Genomic DNA, 21571 nt, shown 5'->3' on the forward strand with positions numbered 1-21571 from the left:
TGGATTATACCAGTGGTCCATCTAGTCCAGCATCCTGTCTCACACAGTGGCCAACAACTTCCTCTGGAGCTCCAACAAACAGGGCATAGAGACAGAGGCCTCTTTCCCTGCTGTTGCCTCCTGGCAATGGGACTCAGCGGTTTACTGCCTCTGAATGTGGAGATTCCCTTCAGTCACCAGGGCTAGTAGCAACGAATAGACCTCTTCTCCATGAATCTGTCTAATACCCTTTTAAAGCCACCTATGCCTGTGGCCATCACTACATCCTCTGGCAGCAAATTCCACATTTTAATAACTAAAGAAGCATCTTTTCTGTCCAACCTGAATCTACTGCTCATCAGCTTCATTGGACACCCCTGAATTCTAGTATTTTGGGCAAGGGAGAAAAGGTTCTCTTTGCCGACTCTCTCCACCTTCTACATAACTGTATAAACCTCCATTTTGTTCCCCCTTCTGAAAATAAGCAGGGTTGGCTCCTGTTATTACTTGAATGGGAGACCACCAAGAAAGCCCAGGGTCTGTACATAGAGGCAGGCAATGACAAACCACCTTCTTCTGTTGCCTTGAAAAACCTACAGGTTTGCCATGCTGGCTGTGACTTGAAGGCACTTCCCACCACCCCAGTTAAGGCTGCCGACTCTGGTTTGGGAAATTCCTGAAGGAAAAAAGGTGCACAGCCCCAGAGTTTGCAAGTTGTTTATATAACAATCTGCAGCTAATTAAAAACAACAACAGTATAGTTATTGCAAAAGATGCAAACTCAAACAGATAATATGAACATTAAAATGTCCAAATGGCTAGTAAAAAAATGCAAAAGCACATAATATGAACTGTTATCGTAAGTAATAACAGAACAATTGTAAACCACGTAACATAGTACAATTATAATGAGGTATTCAGAGGTTTCTTCCTGCTTTGTTTTTTTGTTGGGGGGGGTGGAAATTCCTGGAAATTTGGGGGGGTGGAGCATGGGGGAAACCGAAGGTTGGAAAGAAGGTGGAGCTCAGTGGGGATTTGATTCCATAGAATCAACTCTCAGATACGGCCTCTCCCTCCAGGGGAACTGATCGTTATAGTTTGGAGATCAGTGGTAATTCTGGGACAATGCCAAACTCAACCTGTTGGATAGCAACCCTAACTACAATTTTTAAAAAGCACGATATCTGCCCTGACACCTGATAGATGAGAGGGGCTGTTGAAATCTTTCCTTGGAAGCCTTGTAGATACCTAGAGTCTCAGTCAGCCTTTCGTCATGTATAAAATTAAGCAGAAGTCCCGTGGGACCTGAGAAGACTTCCAGTAGAAGTTTTCACAGATGAACAGACACATGAAATTGCCTTCTTCTGAATCAGAGCCTGGGTCCACCAGGGTCAGTATAGTCGACAGTATTGGCAGCAGCTCTCCAAGGTCTCAGTCCAAGGTCTTTCATATCACCTGCTTCCCAAAAACATTCCCAATGGCATCCAAGAGGGCAGGAGGGAGAGTTGTTATCAATACAGAGTTCCTATTAATCCTCCAGCTGTGTTTCCCAGTCTATCCTCTTACTGTGGCAGGATTGCTTTGTCACAGGGCTCTGAAGGAGGAGGTTTAACAGGAAAAAGGACACCTGAATTAACCTGTATATGTTTAAAGTCTTTTTTCCACCCAAAGGCGAGATGTTCAGTCTGAAACATTCTCTGACAGAAGGGGGAAAATAGGTTCAGTCTCTGTGAACATTTCTAAATGTTAACAATGTAGATTTATTGCAGCAAAAAAAGGTTTTACACTCATGGAGGGATGGAAAAGCAAGGGGTAAGGGGAGAGAAGCCATTTCAATTTTTCATCTCCCTTTTCGTAGGGAGTAAGGGTGACACTTTCCATAGAAAAACATACTTTGATTTGTTACGATGGGTAGCTGTGTTAGTCTAGACTCTTGCTCTTTTATACTTTGATTCAGCTGGAGTTGTTCCAGCCAGGTGCAGTCCTTATAGAATCATAGTATCATAAAGTTGGAAGGGACCACCGGGGTCATCTAGTCCAACCCCCTGCACAATGCAGGAATTTAACAACTACCTCCCCCAGTGACCCCTACTCCATGCCCAGAAGATGCCCAAGATGCCCTCCGGCTATCTAGCCTTTGCTTAAAAACCTCTAGGGAAGGAGCATTTACCACCTCCTGAGGAAGCCTGTTCCCCTAAGGAACTGCTCTGTTAGAAAACTCTTCCTAATGTCTAGATGGAAACTCTTTTGATTTAATTTTAACCAGTTGGTTCAGGTCCAACCTTCTGGGGCAACAGAAAACAACTCGGCACCATCCTCTATATGACAGCCCTTTGGGTACTTGAAGATAGCTATCATAGCCCTTCTCAAGTCTTCTCCTCTTCAAGCTAAACATACCCAGCTCCTTCAACCATTCCTCATAGGACTTGGTTTCCAGACCCCTCATCATCTTTGTTGCCCTCCTCTGGACATGTTCCACCTTGTCTACATCTTTCTTAAATTGCAGTGCCCAAAACAGAACACAATACTCCAGGTGAGTTCTAACCAGAGTGAAGTGATACCAGCACTTCGCGTGATCTGGACACTACTGTTGATGCAGCCCAAGATCGCATTTGCCTTTTTAGCTACCGCATCACACTGAAGGAAGACAGAGATCCTGACAGGGTTGCTAACCTGCAGCCGGGGCCTGGAGACCTCCTGAAATTACAACTAATCTCCAGACTACAGAGATCAGTTCCCCTGGAGAAAATGGCTGCTTTCCAGGGTGGTCTCTATGGAATCACACCCTTGCTGAACTCCCTCCTTTTTCACCAAGCCACCTTCCCCAGGCACCACCCCTAAATCTCCAGGAATTCCACAACCTGGAGTTGGCAGCCCTACCGGAGCATCCATCCAGACCTTGACCTGCCTACAGAGATCCTTAGTCTTCTGATACAAATACATTCTGGGTCACAAGCAAAGAAAATTTATCAAGCCTTATCAGTGGAAAATTCTAATAGAGGCTGATCTGTCACAACTTACACGAGTCATCTGCCACAGCCTGAATGCTATTGGGACGTAGATTTTTCCCTGCTTCCCCACAGCATTAGAGGGCTTCTGTGCACCTCCCAGGTTTTCTGTCTTTCCTGTGATCTTTCCTAAACCTGCTTTGCAGTGATATTTTGGAAAAGATCGGAGAAAAACATTGTTGGCACCCATGTCGATGGGTAAGCCTGGATCTGTTCATAGTGGTGCCATTTTCCCTGGCCCACTCCCCCTGGAATCAACTAGCCCCAACCATTGAAGAGCTTCAAAAATTAAATGTTGTAATAATGTGGCATCAGATCATCTGAATTCCCAGTTTCTTCTTCTTTTTTGAAGTCTCTAGCCTCTTTCTTTGTGCAGTTATAAGGGCAAAGGCATAAATGCACAGTGAAGTGACTACATTAATAATGCTGGGAATCCACAGTATCTGATAGCCCCATTGTTTTAACATTTTAACAATATTAAATTGATGACTTAAAAAGACATGAAAAGCCCCTCTGGCAAGGGAGGACATGACTGTTGCCTAAGGACTGGGGTAGGGAAAATGTGGAGAAACCTGCCATATAGAAATCCTGCAGTGCTATATCAGCCTGTAGTGCAGAGGGAGGGTCCCAAATATTATCATAGGAACATAAGAAAGGCCCTGTTGGATCAGACCAAGGCCCATCAAGTCCAGCAGTCTGTTCACACAGTGGCCAACCAGGTGCCTCTAGGAAGCCACTAACAAGACGAGTACAGCAGCACCATCCTGCCTGTGTTCCACCACACCCGAGATAATAGGCATGCTCCTCTGATACTAGAGAGAATAGGTATGCAGCATGACTAGTATCCATTCTAATTAACAGCCATGAATACTCCTCTCCTCCATGAAATATACATATATATATGGGATTTTTTGTCCCAATATGCATCACTTTACACTTACTCACATTGAATCTCATTTGCCATTTTAATGCCCATTTTTCCAGTATGCAGAGATCCTTCTGGAGCTCTTCACAGTCCAATTTTGTTTGAACCACCCTAAATAATTTGGTGTCATCTGCAAACTTGGCTACTTCACTGTTTAACCCCAACTCCAGGTCATTGATGAACAGGTTGAAAAGCACCGGTCCCAACACAGATCCCTGAGGCACCCCACTGCTCACATACCTCCATTGTGAGAACTGACCATTGATTCCTACTCTCTGCTTCCTATTTTTCAGCCAGCTCTCAATCCAAAAGAGGACTTGTCGTCTTATCCCGTGACTATGAAGTTTGCTTAGCAGTCTTTGGAGGGGGACTTTGTCAAAAGCTTTTTGGAAATCCAAATACACAATATCCACAGGCTCATTCCTGTCCACATGCTTACTGACGCTATCAAAAAACTCTAATAGGTTAGTGAGACAGGACCTAAACTTACAGAAGCCATGTTGGGTTTTGCCCAGCAGACCTTGCCCTGCTATATGTTTGACAATTCTATCTTTAATAATGCTTTCCACCAATTTACCCGGAACAGACGTTAAGCTAACTGGCCTGAAATTTCCTGGGTCCCCCCGGAGCCTTTTTTATAAATGGGTGTTACATTGGCCATTCTCCAGTCCTCTGGTACAGAGGCTGATCGAAGGGACATATTACATATCTTTGTTAGAAGTTCAGCAATTTCCCATTTGAGTTCTTGAAGAACTCTAGGATGAATACCCTCTGGTCTCTGTGACTTGTTAGTTTGCAGTTTGTCTAGCCGTTCTAGGACTTCCTGCCTTGTTACCACTATTTGCCTCCATTCCTCATTTTCCCCTCTCCAAAATCTCTGTTCAGGAGAAGGAATCTGCCCTGTATCTTCAACAGTGAAGATAGATGAGAAGAATTCATTTAGTTTTTCAGCCATCGCTTTGTCCTCCTTTAGAGTTCCTTTCCTCCCACTGTCATCCAATGGTCCAACCGCTTCCCTAGCTGGTTTCCTACTCCTAATATACTTAAACAATTTCTTATTGTTTGTTTTGATGTGTTTAGCAATATGCCCCTCAAAATCTTTTTTTGCATCTCTAATTATCTGCTTGCATTTCCTTTCTGCAAGTTTGTGTTTGCTTCTGATGTGTTTTTAGCTGCTAAGGTTAGCAGGAGAGGATACGTTCAGTCATACTTAGAGGGGAAACTGGAAAGGAATGAGTACTGGGGAAATATTACAGTCAACATTGTAGTTTTTAAAATTCATTTTTATTTACTTTATTTATAACCTGCATTTCTCGCCAATGGGAACCCAAAGTGGCTTACATTTTTCTCCTCCATTTTCTCCTCACAACAACCCTGTGAGGGAGGTTAGTCTGAGAGCCTGTGACTTGCCACAGGTCACCCAATGAGCTTCCATGGCAGAGTGGGGATATGAGCTTGGGTCTCCTAAGTCCTCGTTTGACACTCTGACCACTACACCACACTATCAGTCCCACATCCATTACCAAGTTCAATAAAACCAATCTAAAGTGTAGAAGAAACATGAAATACACTTTCACTGTTCTGAATAATCTTCCCCCCAGTGCTAGAAACTTGCACCAGAAGCTGCCCATGAAAGACAAGAAACCCCTATCCCAGAGAGTTTCCCTATTTGGCACTGGGACCAGCATCTCTCAAAAGGCTCCAGAACCACAGACCTGCCTCCCCTTTGTGCATGCCAAGGAAATGAATTTCCCCACATATTCTGCCCCCTTTTGGCCCTTGGATGTACTCACCAGAGCAGCCCCCAGGGAGAAGAGCCGATGCCCCAAGAAGCAGAAAGAACAGTTGAAGGAAACCCATCTGGATAGAGTAAGAATTTCTTGCTGCCAACCTGTGGGTCGCAATCCACTCTGGGTATAAAGGTGGAGCTGGAAAAAGTTTCCCTGGCCAGTGCCCAAGACCAAAGGTTGCAGAATGCCAGAGTGCGATAATGTCACAAATGAGACATGGGGTAAAAGTGTACTCAGAAGAAAAAGAGGGTTCCCACTTTCCAAGTTCATTATTAAAATGCTTCGATACCACTTCTTTGCACAAAAATTGGGTTCAAGGCAGTTTGCATTAAGTCTATGTTCAACATAAAACACTGCTTAATTTTACCAACCTCCAGGTGAGGCCTGGAGATCTCCCTAAATTCCAGCTGATCTCCAGACTACACATAAACACATAAAGCTGCCTTCTACTGAATCAGACCCTTGGTCTATCAAAGTCAGTATTGTCTATTCAGACCAGCAGTGGCTCTCCAGGCAGGCAGGGGTCTTTCACATTACCTACCTGCCTAGTTCCTTTAACTGGAGATGCCAGGGATTGAACCTGGGACCTTCTGCATGCCAAGCGCTCTACCAGAGCCTCGGCTCCTCCCCAGAGCTCAAGTCCCCTGGAGAAAATGGCTGGAGGGTGGACATTGTGGTATCACATCCTCACTGAGATCCTTCCCCTTCCCAAAACCTCACCCTCCCCAGGTGCCAAATCTCCAGGAATTTTGCAGTCCATTAACTAGCAACCCTAAACTCCATATACATCCAGGCGGTAATAACAAATGTCAAACCAGAAAAACACACCCTCCCCAAAAAGGGCAGCTAAAAGGCTTGTGAACAAAACTGTCTTACATGTTGTGTGGAAAACAGAGAGATGGGGTGGATTTCGAACCTCCTCTGTCCCAGAACTCTGGAGATAGACTGTAATGGGTATACACAGCCTTGTCCTCCCCATAGGACAGGGGTAAGCGAAAGAACTGACATGGTGTGCAGAAATGACCTATACGTTTGTGCAGAGAGGCTGTCCTTCAGAAATGAGGACTCCAGGCTGTGGAAATTGGTGTAACATCCTGGGAGTGACATGTCTTCATTATTGGGGCAAAAAATCCCAACTTCACATATACACTGATGGGATCTGTGCTGGCAGCGACAGGTCAAGAAAGGGATCTTGGGGTGGTAGTAGATAGCTCAGTGAAGATGTCAACCCAACGTGCGGCTGCTGTAAAAAAGGCAAATTCCATGCTGGCCATAATTAGACGAGGAATAGAGAATAAAACTACTGATATCATACTGCCCCTTGTACAAATCTATGGTGAGACCACACTTGGAATACTGTGTACAGTTCTGGTCACCACATCTAAAAAAGGATATTACAGAGCTTGAGAAGGTGCAGAAAAGAGCAACCAAAATGATTAGGGGACTAGAGCAACTGTCCTATGGGGAGCGGTTAAGACGCTTAGGGCTGTTTAGCTTGGAAAGAAGGCGACTGAGGGGAGACATGATAGAGGTCTATAAAATTATGCATGGTTTGATGAGAGTGGACAGGGAGAAGTTTTTCTCCCTCTCCTATAATACTAGAATGCGAGATCATCTGTTGAAACTGGAGGGTGACAGATTCAAAACTGATAAAAGGAAGTATTTTTTCACACAACTGATAGTTAAATTGTGGAACTCCCTGCTCCGGGATGTGTTGATGGCTGCCAACTTGGGAGGCTTTAAGAGGGGAGAGGATATATTCATGGAGGAAAGGGATATTTATGGCTATTAGTTAGAACGGATACTAGTCATGCTGCATACCTATTCTCTCTAGTATCAGAGGAGCATGCCTATTATATTAGGTGCTGTGGAACACAGGCAGGATGGTACTGCTGCAGTCATCTTGTTTGTGGCTTCCTAGAGGCACCTGGTTGGTCACTGTGTGAACAGACTGCTGGACTTGATGGGCCTTGGTCTGATCCAGTAGGACCTTTCTTATGTTCTTAAAGGGTGAATCACTGTGAACCAACTGCAGTTTGGAACTGATCCACCAGGCTGGTCAAGGTAATGCTGGTTCAAGACAAGACAAGCTTGCCCCTTCACACTGGGATTGTTTCAGCTGCTACCTTCCCCTCCAAGTGGGGAGTGTTAACAAAGGGTTCCAAAGTCAGCTGGTTGCAATTGCTCCAGCTCAAATACCCCATGGTGTGAGGCTTTGTTAACTATCCCCAGTTGAACCTCCATGTTCAAAGGTAGTGTGCCTCTGAAGGCCATTTGTTAAGGGAGAGCACTTGTGTTCATGCCCTGCTTATGGGCTTCCCAAAGCAATCTGACTGGGTACTATTGGACCTAGTCCTGAGTGACTGCTGGGCTGATCCAGTTCAGCTGTTCTCATTTCTATATTGGCAAGAACATGCATCAAGTACAACAGCGTTAATAATAAATGGAGAGCTGCAGCCAAACATTTGGCTGATAGGATCCCTACACTAAGCAACCGGAAGGTCTATATTCTGTCTGAATCCATGCCTTAGCAAAATGGAAGTGATACTTATGGGGAAAGCTGCTGTTCTGAAAGAGATTGAATTAGGCTAGACTACTGCCATACATGCAATGTAAGGCTGACCTTGACTGAAAACAGGGCTGTGGGGTATTAAAATTTTTTAAGGATGGCAGTGGAGGAGGAGGAAGAAGCAATAGGCTGCATGATGAGAGGGGTGGGCTGCCTATTTAAAGGCACCTCGCCTAGCCAATTGGCTTGTTTGCCTGCTGTTGGGTAGCTCCACTCCCAGGTGGCGAAGGAACCGCTCAGAGATTTATGTCCTAATGGATCCACTGATTAGCCATTCTAGTTGCTACCCCAACATGCAGGTTGGGGATCACTTCATCAGATGACAGGATGGTTGCCAGATGCCTGGATCTGTTCCCTATGCCTCGCCAATGCTACATCTTTGGAACCAATAAAGCTGTGGCCTTTGTTATCCCAATTAGTCATATGTGCAATTATTTCCTTCTGTTTCCTGGCTGGGCCAATTTACCAGTAGGGCCATAACAGTGAGATTACATAAGACCATAAGAAGAGCCCTGCTGGATCAGACCAGTGGTCCATCCAGTCCAGCATCCTGTCTCACACAGTGGCCAACCAGTTCCCCTGGAAGGCCAGCAACAGGGCGGACAGGCCAAGGCCTTCCCCTGATGTGTAGCAGTAAATAAAGATCTCGCCTCTTTTAAGAACTTGGGACTGTTTAAAGGGCTTCACTCAGTGCCCGGTTGCTCACTCAGGCATGCACAGAGAAAGGGGAGTGGGAGACATGAGCATCCACCCTCTCATGCACACAGAGACCCTAACTGTGCCCCAAAGTGCAGGTAAACAGAAGGGCACTATTTTAGTTTGGGTGGTGGCAGACTGAAGTACATGTGGGGGGGGGGAGAGGAAGCAACCTAATTCCATGCACATGCATGCAACCCCCCCATCCCATCTTTTGCAGACACTATCCTACTTTGACCAGAAATAAAGTAGTGACGTAGGAATTTGTCTAAATAAACCAAAAAAACAATTTCCTAACAAATGGGGAGATCAGAGCATAACTCCAGGTGACTAACAGATGCCTGGAGATGATCACCAGTGCAAGGAAAGGGTGGAACATGGAAGCTTTCAGGGACAACAGATTACATAAGAACATCAGAAAAGCCCTGCTGGATCAGACCCATGGTCCATCCAGTCCAGAATCCCATCTCACACAGTGGCAAACCAGTTCCTCCGGAGAACTAATAACACGGCATAGAGGCTGAGGCTTTCCCCTGAGGTTTCCTCGTGGCACTAGCATTCAGAGGTTTATTGCCTCTGAACCTGGAGTTTTCTTATACTCATGAACTCTGAAGGGGTCGCCCCCATTCTCCATAGGAAAGTATTTGGGGGCCCATAAAATTGAATCCATTTCAAACTTTACCAAACTTCAGGGTTCATGCCAGGAGAGTCCTTTGCAGCTGCCAGGAAAATTTGGTGACGCTACCTCAAAAAATGCCCCCCAGAGCTCATTAAAATAATTCCATATATACATTAATGGGCCCAATTTTTTTTATATAAAACCCGGAAATAAAACCAAAATATCCATTTATCAGTATAAGAATTTGGCTTATTTTGGGTTTCCCAAAAAAATTAGTTCTAATAAAGCCAAACCCAAAATTGACCAGGTAATTTTTTTTTGCACAGCCCTACTCAGCATGGTTGTTTTCAAAATAAAATGGAGAACAGGGTGAGCCGCTCTAGGCCCCTGTTGGGAACAAAGGCAGGATATGAAGTTTGCTAGCATAGTGTAGTGGTTAAGAGTGGTGGTCTCTTATCTGGAGAACCGGGTTTGATTCCCAACTCCTCCGCTTGAAGCCAGCTGGGTGAACTTGGGCTAGTCACAGCTCTCTTACCCTCAACTACCTTACAGGGTGTCTGTTGTGGGGAAGGGAAGGTGATTGTAAGCCGGTTTGATTCTTCCTTAAGTGGTAGAGAAAGTATAAAAACCAACTCTTCTTCTATAAATAAAACTTTGGATCATTAAATATATTGAGTGGAGCAAGCGAGGAAAAGAACCTAGATCTAAACAACGTAATCAACCATAAATGTCAGTGACACCCCTCCATAAAATGTCTTCACAGGATAGGACAAATAACACACATTTTATAATAAACTGTATTCCAATTATGGCTGAGAACTGAACATGCTTTAACCAATACAAGAACAGCAACTGTACATTACAGGCCTAATTTAGCACAAAAATTCTACATAATGATGCCTGGAAAGGGTGGGCTTGAGGCTGAAAATCTTGCAACACTGGAAATGTTTGTAAGGTTTTTCTCCTGAGTGAATTCTCTGGTGTACCTTAAGTTATTCCTTTGAACGAAGTTTTTTCCACACTCCAAACATTTATGTGGTCACCCCACTCTATATGAATTGGTTAATGGGCTTTTAGATTGCCACTCTGAGCAAAGATCTTTCCACACTGCAAGCATTTCTATGGTTTCTCCCCAGTGTGGGTACGTTGATAGGTAGTAAGCTGTGATCTCCGAGCAAAACTATGGCCGCAATCCTAGCGCTTACATGGTTTCTCCCCCGTGAGCACATGTTGATGGGAACTGAACTCTATTCCCCAAGAAAACCTCTACCTGCACTCCAGGCATTTCTGTGGTTTCTACCCAGTGTGGATACATTGATGGGCCCTCAGATGTGTACTCTGAGTAAAGCTCTTTCCACAATCCAAACATTTATAGGGTTTCTCCCCAGTGTGGATACGTTGATGGGTCCTAAGCTGTGTATTCCGAGCAAAGTTCTTTCCACAATCCAAGCATTTATAGGGTTTCTCGCCAGTGTGGATACACTGATGTATAATAAGCTTTGAACTCCAAGCAAAGCTCTTTCCACAATCCAAGCATTTATATGGTTTCTCCCCAGTGTGAATATATTGATGGACAGTAAGGAGAGAAATGTCAGCAAAAGTTTTTTCACAATCCAAACATTTGTATGGTTTCTCCCCAGTGTGGATGCGCTGATGGACAATAAGGTACGAATTTCTAGTAAAGCTCTTTCCACAATCCAAGCATTTATAGGGTTTCTCCCCAGTGTGGATACATTGATGTTCAGTAAGCTGTGAACTCCAAACAAAGCTCTTTCCACAATCCAAACATGTATATGGTTTTTCCTCAGTGTGGACACGTTGATGTCTAGAAAGGTGTGAACTCCTAGCAAAGCTGTTTTCACAATCCAAGCATTTATATGGTTTTTCTCCACTGTGGATACGTTCATGTTGAGTAAGCTGCGAACTCCAAGCAAAGCTCTTTCCACACTTCAAGCATTTATATGGTTTCTCCCCAGTGTGGATACGCTGATGTCTAGTAAGCTGTGAACTATCAGTAAAACTCTTTCCACACTCCAAACATTTATATGGTTTCTCCACAGTGTGGACACGTTGATGTTTCGTAAGCTGCGAATTCCAAGCAAAGCTCTTTCCACAATCCAAGCAATTATATGGTTTCTCCCCAGTATGGATACGTTGATGGTAAGTATGCTGTGAACGCTGAGCAAAGCTCTTCCCACACTCCAGACATTTATATGGTTTCTCCCCAGTGTGGATACGTTGATGTCTAGTAAGTTGTGAACTCCTAGCAAAGGCTTTTTCACAATCCAAGCATTTATATAGTTTCTCCCCACCATGGACATGTTCATGTTCAGTAAGCTGCGAACTCCAAGCAAAGCTCTTTCCACAGTGCAAACATTTATACGGTTTCTCCCCAGTGTGGATACGCTGATGTAGAGTAAGCTGTGAACTCCTAGGAAAGCTCTTTTCACACACCAAGCATTTATATGGTTTTTCCCCAGTGTGGACAAGTTGATGGGACCTAAGATCGTTTTTCCTAGCAAAGTTTTTCCCACACTCCAAACATTTATATGGTTTTTCCCCAGTGTGGACAAGTAGATGGGACCGAAGATCATTTCTCCTAGCAAAGCTCTTCCCACACTCCAAGCATTTATATGGTTTCTCCTCAGTATGGATACGTTGATGTCTTGTAAGCTGTGAACTACCAGCAAAACTCTTTTCACAATCCAAACATTTATATGGTTTTTCCCCACTGTGGATATGTTCATGTTCAGTAAGCTGCAAACTCCAAGCAAAACTCTTCCCACACTCCAAGCATTTATATGGTTTCTCCCCAGTGTGGATACGTTGATGTCTAGTAAGCTGTGAACGCTGAGCAAAGCACTTCCCACACTCCAGACATTTATATGGTTTCTCCCCAGTGTGGATACGTTGATGTCTAGTAAGCTGTGAACTCTGAGCAAAGCTCTTCCCACACTCCAAGCATTTATATGGTTTCTCCCCAGTGTGGATTTGTCTATGAGTTGCAAGGGTGCAATTCTGAGCAAAACTCTTTCCACACTCCAAGCATTTATGCCCCTTCCCTTTGTGGAGTCCTTGTTGGCCGGGAACGTCTCCCTCCCAAGCAAAACTCTTTCCGCACTCCAAACGTTTATTAGGCTTGTCCCCTGTGTTAATTCTTCGGTGTGAATCAAACTCCTGGGATTCAGCACCCTGAGGAGTAGAGCATTCGTTCCTCAACTTCTGTTCTGTTCCAGTGTTTCTTTTCTGTTTATCATCAAATAAGAGGTGTTCTGGTTCTTTCTTAGACTTCTTATGGGGATAATCAGCCTCTGGAATAAAAATAAATGACTGGTAAGACTGTTAAGCAGAAGCAGAATCAAGAAGAGAAGGCCTTTAACGGCTCTTCATAACAACAGAGTAGAAATCACTTGAATGAGAGGCATATCCTGTCCTGTATTAATCAGCTGTTGATGCTTCCTTGGATGGGAGTTCCAACAAAAGAGGAGGAAGAGAAGATGAGTTGGTTTTTATAAGCCGATTTTCTCTACCTTTAAGGAGTCTCAAATTGGCTTACAATCTCCTTCTCTTCCTCTCCCCACAACAGACACCTTGTGAGGTAGGCGAGGCTGAGAGAGCTCGAAGACAATTGTGTCCAGTCCAAGATCAGCCAGCTGGCCTCATGTGGCTTGAGTGGGGAATCAAACCTGGTTCTCCAGATTACAGTCCATTGTTCTTAGCCATACAGAACAGGACAGAACAGGAATCATTTCAAGTGGAGACAACTCCTGCCCTGTATTTACTAGTTGTTCATACTTTCTTAGAGCTGAGTTGCATCAAAAACAAAGGGGCGCAGTGGAACCTCTATGTTTCGATGCTTTGGTTCCGCACCCCTTGTTGTGAACCTTCTAGGGACTCCAGTTGAAAACACTGTCAAATCAGAGGCTGGACTACAGGGACCTTTGGCAAAACTCTTCCGGTACGTGAAAGGAGGACTGACTGCATTCACTGGACAGGGAGTCTGGAGCTGAGCTAGACTGGTCTTTTTCAGTGGTGGCCCCTCATATGGGGAATGTCTCTCCCCCCTCAAAGCTCACCTAGAGCTTACCTTCCCTATATTTTCACAGTCAGGCCAAAACATTTTTTTCCAACCAAGCTTTAACTTAGGGGTTTATCTATTTCACTGTTTTACTGTATTCTTCTAACCTGAGGACTGCTCTTGGGAGATTTTTGAGGAAACTGTGGCTCTTTAACCCTCTTCTTGTGCCCTTGGCTTTTTAAGTTGATCATTTAGAAGGTATTTAGGATTTTATGGAAATGTGTTTGTTTTGGGGCAAATTTAAGGAAGTCTGTGGAGAGGCAGCATATACATAAACCAGAGCCAAGCACTATTACTTCCTTTCAACCCAGAATTCAAGCCAGAATTTTGTTCCCCATTTTAACTTGTCTTTCACACTTGAGAAAGCCGTCCTGTCTATTCTCAGGCTGCTGCCACTTCAGAAATCCCTCTGTTCTCCAGCAGGTAAAATTTAGCCCAAGAAGAGTCCTACCCGCTTCCACTACACAAGCAAGTAGATACCTGCTGATCTCTCTCTTTCTTCTGGGTCCTGGACACGTAGATCTCCTGCTTCTTCCACTGGGGGTATGGATTCAGGTTTGGGAATCAGAAGTCCTTCTTTGGGGGAAAGAAACAGTCCAGTCACTTCCAGACATTCCAACTCTAACAAATATTCAGATTTTGAAACCAGGCAGACTGAACCCCAGCTACTCATAATGGCAAAAAAGGAGGAATTTTTAATTCCTGGAAGATCTATGCAGTGGGAAGAGAGGAAGATCCTGCTTGGATCCAGAAGGATTTGTCTGCTGATCCTGATAGTGACCCAAAGCAGAAGAGAACTTCAGCACAGGGAGGCTCTAGCCTAGACAGGGCCACCAGGATACAGTATCTTAGCCCCCTATCAAGGCAAGCAGGATCCGACCTCCCATTCTACTGCGGCTCCGATGAAGGGCCGCCATCTAAGAGCTCCTCTCCCTTTGAAGGGACACCACAGTCCTTCCAGGATGGGAAAAAAATGGTTATGGATCCCAAAAACGTCTACTAAGACTTGTAAATCTGTCTTCTGTATTGATGACATTTTTTTTATACCACTCAACCTGAGAAGACATTAAAATGGCATACATTGTCTTCCCTTTCTCTCCCGCCCAAAACAGAAAAACAGCGCCTCCCTACATGAATTGAAGAGACACCTGGTAGGCCAGAATACATCTAGTAAAGCTCATCATGACATAAAAGAAGAAGAGTTGGTTTTTATATGTTTGTTTTCTATATCTTTTAAAGACAATCAAATTGCTTTCCAATCTGCTTTCCTTCCTCTGGATCACCCAGATTTAAACCTTAACACGAGACAACAGAGATCTGTTCCCCTGAAGAAAATGGCTCCTTCAGAGAGCGGACTCTATGGTATTATATCTAGCTGAGGCCTCTTCCCTCTCCAACCCTGCCCTCCTCAGATTCAACTACAAAATCTCTAGGAATTTCCCAACCTGGAGCTGGCAACCCTAGCCACACCTGCACCCAATGTGTCCTTTCTCAAAGGCCAAAACAGGCCTGGAAAGGGATCTGTCCCTCCCTCTGTCTTTTACTGACAGAACCAAGATTGGAGCTCTGGCTGCCTAGCAACAGCCACTGAGAGAATGCATTGCTTAAAGATACAGGCACTCCATTTATCATTTGGGGTTTTTAAAAAGCCCCCCAATGTACTTTTAGTAGATTTCAGACATTTCTGCAAACCTGAAAAGGCTTGTATAAAGATTTGCTTTGTCAGTTCATGGCTTTAATCACCAGATTTAAGTATCCTCAGATTTGGCCAACTTCACTATTAGTATATAGATGACTTCTGCCTTCACCATCTTTGAATCAAGGGAAAGGACAGTCTTACCCAGAGAGGCCACATTCTGACCATTGTCTTCCATAACTTCCTTGTGAAGCCTTCTTTGGTCGGCATCCAGCAGGGCCCACTCCTCCTCAGTGAAATGGATAGACACTTCCTCAAAAGTCACTAGACTCTGAAAAGAAAAACAAATACTCCTCTATCATCATAGATAATATAACAATTCTTCACTTTCTAAGGGCAATCCAAAAGGACTACAATAAGATGTTGACAACCTCCATTGGACGTTTTCATTGAGCAGCACAGATAGCAGGCAAAGGAAAGAGATAGAGATTTTCCCCGACCTAGGGAGGTGGGTAGAGGTACCCAGGGGCGTGATCCAGAGTCCCACACTTACCTGATTAGGCTGCACAGAAGTTGCTTTCTTGCTGCCCCAAAGAGATGGCAAAGAAGGTATGCCATCACCTGGAAGGATAAAGAAGGCAAATGGAAGGCATTCCATACTTTCCGAATACTTTGCATTTCAGTTCTTTGAAGGGGAGGGGAACAAGGTTCTCCCTGTCTTGGCTCATGATCGCAACTATAATTGCGTCCTGACTTTGGATAATTTTTTTTTGCTTCCACGCTTTTGCCAAATCCAATCTTGGGACCATTATCATATATAAAACTACAACCTGGCTTTTCCACAATTCACAGAACTAAGAAGGAAGAACTCTGAAATGCAAGGAATGGGCTAAACCAACCGACAGAACTGCACCTCCCAAATCCAAAAATCTCTTTGCAGGTGAGCAAGATTGGGAAATACCTGGAGATTTGGGGGTGAAGTCTTGGGAAGGTGAAGTTTGGGGAGGGAAGTGACCTCAGCAGGGTACAATGCCATAGACTCTACCCTCCTGGAGATTTGGGGGTGAAGTCTTGGGAAGGTGAAGTTTGGGGAGGGAAGTGACCTCAGCAGGGTACAATGCCATAGACTCTACCCTCCAAAGCAGTCATTTTCTCCAGGGGAACTGATCTCTGTCATCTGGAAATCAACTGTAATTCCAGGTGATCTCCAGCCATCACCTAGAGATTGGCAACCCTAGTTCCCCTAGAGGAAATGGCTGCTTTGGAGGGTAGAGTGTCTGGCATTATACTCTCCTGAGGTCCCTCCTCAAATGCCACCCTCCTTAGGGTCCACCACCAAACCTTCAGGAATTACCCAACCTGGAGTTGGCAACCCTATGTCCTTCACAATCAACAGCCAACCTACCTTTATCTGCCTCTCTGTCCTCAGCTCCTCATTTCCTCCCCACACCCATACCCTGCAGCCTCTAGACTGGAAACAGTGGTCCTTCCCACAGGGCCCCCCAAAGCAGCTTACTTTATTCTCCTGTCCTCCTTTTTATCTGCACAACAACCTTGTGAGGTACCAAGTATGTGACTGCCCCAAAATCCCGCAGTGAACTTCCATAGCAAGATGGAGATTCAAACCTGTATCTTGCAGTCCCTGCTTTGAAGCTCTAACCACTGCACCACACTATCTGTCCCACATCCTTCACCAAGTTCAGCAAAACCAATCTAAAGTGTAGAGGAAACATGTAACCTACTTCCACTGCTCTGAAGAACCCTCCCCTCTGATTTAGTGCTAGTAATGTGCTCCAGGAGCTGCCCAGGAAAGAGAAGCTTCCATTCCAGAGAGTTCCTGAGTCATACCCTGTTTGGGTCTGGGACCCCCAGCATCTTTTAAAGTCCTCCCTCAAAGGCCAAAATAGCCCTGGAAAGGGCCCTGCCCCCTCCCTCTGGCTTTTACTGGCTTAACCAAGCCTTGGAGCTTGTAGTTGCCTAGCAACAGACACTAAGGGAACATATTGCTTAAAGCCACAAGCACTCCTTTTTATCATTTTCGGCTTTTTAAAACTCCCCAATGTTTTTTGTTTTTTTTAAAAAAAATATCAGATTTTTCTGCAAACCTGGGGCTCTTTTGGAGTTTGTAGAAAGATCTGTCTTGCCTGTTCATAGCTCTAGGCATTGGATTTAAGGAACCAAAGATTTGCCGACTTTGCTGTTAGAATATAAGATAATAATTCACAGAATATATTCATAGGGAATGACAAGTCCAGTGATGTCATACTGCCAAACATTAGTATTTATGGGATGATCCAAGACCAGTTTCTGACACTTAATACCTAGTCAGATAGAACAGAGTTTTGAAAGCACCTGACTGCTGATTTCCCCAACCATCCTTTTGAGGTTTGTCATCTCCGGGCACTCCTTGCCCTGTTGAAAACTGGGTAGCAAAGAGTATCGGAAGACTGTGATTTGGTTACTGTGGAATAAGAACTCCTGAAATCTTACAATTTTTATCTGCCTAATGCAATGTTTTCGCAATTTTTGACATTACTCATCATTATTTGAGTTTGGAGGCAACTTTCTCATCAACTGTTGGAGTGATTTAGTCCACTTGTCCTGCAGTGATATTAAATCGATTCTAGGTTTTCAGTTGTCCGAACAGAATTTCTAAACTGAGAGGCTGGAGGGGAACAACGGTCCCACAAAGGTCTGAGGGGGAAATAAAAGCAACCCCCTTCACTCAAGGAGGACATCCAGTGGGAATAACACCCTGACAATGTTACCTGGAAAAGATGTTCTGTGGTAACCTTGCTGTGTGATCCTTTGCTGCACCTGAAACAGAAGTAGGGATCCAAGTAAGGGGAAGCTGATAAAAAAACAGGAAACAGGCTAGGGTGGGTTCCAGAAAGTTGGGGTAATCCTGGATCATGTTCTATGCCCCCCTCCACAATACACAGATGTATCCCTCTCACCTGCTGGGCCAGATTCTTTTCCTCTGTCTGTCTCCAGAGGAAGCCTTCTGCCAGGGCCACCGCCTGGGAACTGGCCTCTGGCCTGCATTCCCTCACCCAGCTCTGCATCTCCGGGGGCAAGACGGCCAGGAACTGCTCCAGGATCACCAGGTCCAGCATCTCTTTCTTGCTGTGCCTTTCTGGCTTCAGCCACTGGCGGCAAAGATAGTGGAGTCGGCTGCAAACCTCTCGGGGGCCCTCTGCCTCCTGGTAAGGGAAGTGCCTGAAATGCTGGCATTGCACATCTGGAGGGAGGACATCGGTGTCTCCCAGGCTCTTCTGCACGGTTCCTTCCCACAGTTCCTTTCTACTCCTTGCCCTGGAGGCATCGAGGCCTTCTCTTGATTCAGGGACAGCTGAGTCTGGTTCTCCCATCATCCTCCCTTTTTCTCTGAACAGCCTCCACCGGGACTAGCAGATCACCTTCCTCCGCTGCCAGATTCTTCTGTACGGGCAAGTGCCGGATCTCTGACCTTCTGCAAAGCCAGGAATTACTTTTGGATTGAGATGTTGTGTGTGTGTGTCAAGCTACCGGAAAGCTGAAACAAGATAAAGAGCCAGGTCCAGCGGGTCTTACATCCAAGCATTACAAGTCCTTTGAGGAGGAGATAGCATTGAATCTCCAAAAATTAATGAATGATATAACTGAAGAGAGAAATACCTCCCCACCTTGGCAAGAGGAATATATTTCATTAATATACAAAGAAGGCAATGATCCTTTGTTACCACATTCAGACAGGCCTATCACGCTCTTAAAACGTGGACTGTATGCCAAGTAAAAACAAGGCTTTTGAAGGGCACCTTTAATTTGGGGATTGATCTTCATAGGGTGCTTTCAGTCTGGAAACTGTTATCCACTTTAAACTGCTCAAGGTTTTACGTTTTGATGCTCTGCCTGGATTTTTAATGCTGGATATTAATTAATAACTATTAATCTTTTAGGGGTTTTTAAATTTTTTTTCTTTTTAAGTACTTCAGGCAGGTTCCCTGGAGAGGTAGCATGGAAATACTCCAGGTGAATAAAGCAATGCTTTTGTCATACAAGAAAGCAAAGCAAAATGAAATGATGTTAAGGTGAAATATTGTTGCAGAACTGTGCAGTCTGGGAAAGGAGGGGGGAATTCTGCAGGGCTCTTTGCAACACCCCAAACGCCCCCCCCGGCTGTCCCCCCCTCAAAACCAGGGGGATGCTTTGCAAAGGAAATCTCCTTTTATCTCTTACCTGTTCCGCAAGAAGTTCTCCAGCGCTGCCTCCTCCTCCCCTCCCCAACCATAAGAGCGACTCCCCAACCACGTGGCACAATGGAGCAGGAAGTGACTGAGCCCAGTCAGGTGGTCTTCTTTGTGAGTGCCGCTCTAGGAGCTCAGACTCCTTCCCTTTAACCCTCAGATGGGCTCTCTGCACTGGGCTAAATGCGTGGTGGTGGCAGCTAATTTTGGGTGCAAAATAATCCAAAATAATTTTGGATGCAAAATAATCCCTGTTTATACGTCGAGGAAAAACACCCCCTTCTGTTCCCTGAGAATTGCGTGGAGGATGCAAAGAAGCTTCAGGCCGGGCTCACTGGCTTGAGCCACGCACAATATTTCCCAGGCATTAGCTGTGCCCTCCCTCCCAGGAGGAGAGTTTGTTCTGGATTGTGCCTTGATATTGGGGTGGGTGGGTACGTGCATGGGAGAGAGTCAGGCTTCAAGGTCTGTGGATCCAGTTCTTCCCAGCCCACAGTATTGCTGTATGTTTTCTAGGGATAGGACTGAAAGGCTGATGGGGCAACCCTGGGGAAGCTAAGCGGGTCTCCCTCCGGTTAGGAAATGCCTGGGAACCGTTCTCTGAGAATGCCCCATAAGCTGCCTACGCCTGCCTTGACCCTAGGGACTAGATAGACTAGATGACCTTCAAGGTTCCTCCCAGCTCTCAGTTCCCAACCCTGCCCTTGACTGAAAAGTCCTCTGCTTAGAACCTGGGCCACTAATAAATGAACTGCAAGCAAACATTTGTATCTGCTGCAATGCAAGCAATGTTGTCGAGTACATGTGTGTCAGAGAAGTGTATGTTTCTAAGGTGACATGCATGGCTAAGTCAGACCATGGTTGGGTAGCTTCAACATCTGCTCCTTTGGCTCTCCATAAATGCTAAGACTTTAACCCTGGATTTTGTTTTATTTTGGAAGGGTAGACTAACACGGCCACCCCTTTGCAATCACCATCTGTTAGCCAGCTGCAAACAGGGAGACGATTGTCCATCCATTCTTTTTCTGTCTTGTGAAATCCTTTCCCAGTAGGGAATACAACACCGTTTCCCACATGCACATTCTCAGAGAGCTGGGTGGCAGTCCTACATTCCTCCTCTCTCAGTGATCTGGGTCCATGGCTCAGTGGCAGAGCAGGTCCCAGGTCCCATTCCTGACATCTCCAATTCAGGGATAGTAACAACAACTTGAACTGAAATATTAGATTGAACATGTGGAATCCAGTTTACTGGGTTATTGGATCACTGTGCTCCAGGTAGTCTCAGAGGTTGGCTGTTTTGGTCTGCAGTAGAACAGTTAGATTTGAGTCCAGGAGCACTTCAGAGACCAGCAAGATTTTCAGGTTATAAGCTCTCATGAGTCAAACCTCCTATTGGTTCTTTCTTGTAGGTTATCCGGGCTGTGTAACCGTGGTCTTGGTATTTTCTTTCCTGACGTTTCGCCAGCAGCTGTGGCAGGCATATTCAGAGGAGTAACATTGAAGGACAGTGTCTCTCAGTGTCAAGTGTGTAGGAAGAGTAATATATAGTCAGAAGGGGGTTGGATTTGAGCTGAGTCATTGTCCTCCAAAGTACTAAAGGTAACGTGCAAATCATTGTCCTGTAAGTATCAAGGTAATGTGCTAATGAGGGTGCGATATGTTAATGTGGAACCACTGTATCCTGAAGTGATCTGTTAACATGTGGAATCCAAGGCTAATCCACATGGCTATTGTGGACTGTAGTCTTTGTTAGTATGGAGGTTTTCAGGACAGGAAGCCAAGCCTTATTCATTCTTAAACTCTCTTCTTTTCTGTTAAAGTTGTGCTGATGTTTATGAATTTCAATGGCTTCTCTGTGCAATCTGACAAAATAGTTGGTAGAATTGTCCAGTATTTCAGTGTCTTGGAATAAGACCCTGTGTCCTGTTTGGGTTAGTCCATGTTCAGCCAGTGCTGATTTCTCAGGCTGGCCAAGTCTGCAGTATCTTTTTAATATATATATATATTTATTCAACGTTTCAATCCTTTACAATTTAATCTATCAT

General features: G+C 44.9%; 2 pseudogenes; both read right to left on the minus strand.

Moving 5' to 3' along the window:
* Positions 1-9965: 9965 nt before the first annotated feature.
* Positions 9966-18365, minus strand: LOC130493397 (zinc finger protein 726-like; annotated as a pseudogene).
* A 459-nt stretch (positions 18366-18824) lies between these two features.
* Positions 18825-21571, minus strand: part of LOC130493406 (zinc finger protein 665-like) — a 47433-nt pseudogene continuing 44686 nt past the window's right edge.

Source organism: Euleptes europaea, chromosome 1 (genome assembly GCF_029931775.1).
Source record: "Euleptes europaea isolate rEulEur1 chromosome 1, rEulEur1.hap1, whole genome shotgun sequence".
Classification (NCBI taxonomy): Eukaryota; Metazoa; Chordata; class Lepidosauria; order Squamata; family Sphaerodactylidae; genus Euleptes; species Euleptes europaea.